Source organism: Propithecus coquereli, unplaced genomic scaffold (genome assembly GCF_000956105.1).
Source record: "Propithecus coquereli isolate 6110/MARCELLA unplaced genomic scaffold, Pcoq_1.0 Scaffold169, whole genome shotgun sequence".
Classification (NCBI taxonomy): Eukaryota; Metazoa; Chordata; class Mammalia; order Primates; family Indriidae; genus Propithecus; species Propithecus coquereli.
In genome coordinates, this window is record NW_012141524.1 from 4,919,266 (window position 1) to 4,920,080 (window position 815).

Below are 815 nucleotides of genomic sequence, written 5' to 3' on the forward strand. Positions count from 1 at the left end.
AAAATTTTCATGACACTGATATTTTTTAAATGTTTGGATCAGTTGTCTGATATAATGACTTACGAGTTGATTTTTTGTGACTATTTCTTCACATTTATGTTCAGATTCAATGTTTTTGGCAAGAACACCGCATCCGATTGTGACGTATGGTATGGTATTGATAGTTATGGTTTTGATCACTTGATTAGGGTGACTTTTGCAATATTTTTCCATTGCAAAGTTGTCATTCTCCCTTTGTTATTAGTAAGTGATGTGTGGCTAATACTTTGAAACTATGCGAATAACCTGTTCTCCAACAACAATTGACTGAATGATTTTTAGATCCGTTGGTGATCCTTGTTTGTTTATTTATTTATTTATTTATTTGGAGACAGAGCCTTGCTCTGTTGCTCTGGCTAGAGTGCCGTGGCATCAGCCTAGCTCACAGCAGGGGCTTAAGCAACACCTGGGCTTAAGCAACCCTTCTGCCTCAGCCTCCTGAGAAGCTGGGACTACAGGCTTGTGCCACCATGCTTGGCTAATTTTTTCTATATGCTTTTAGTTGTCCAGCTAATTACTTTCTGTTTTTAGTAGAGATGGAGTGTCGCGCTTGCTGAGGCTGGTCTCAAACTCCTGACCTCAAGCTATCCTTCTGCCTTAGATTCCCAGAGTGCTAGGAGATGATCCTTGTTTAAATAAATTATTACATTGATGGCTCAGTAAGGCCATTTTCATGTTCTATCATTCTTTTTGCATTTATTTACTGACATAATTATGTAAAGAAGAGCTCTTTCTCCCATTTTCACCTTTACAGTGTCACTATGAACTTAGGAAAT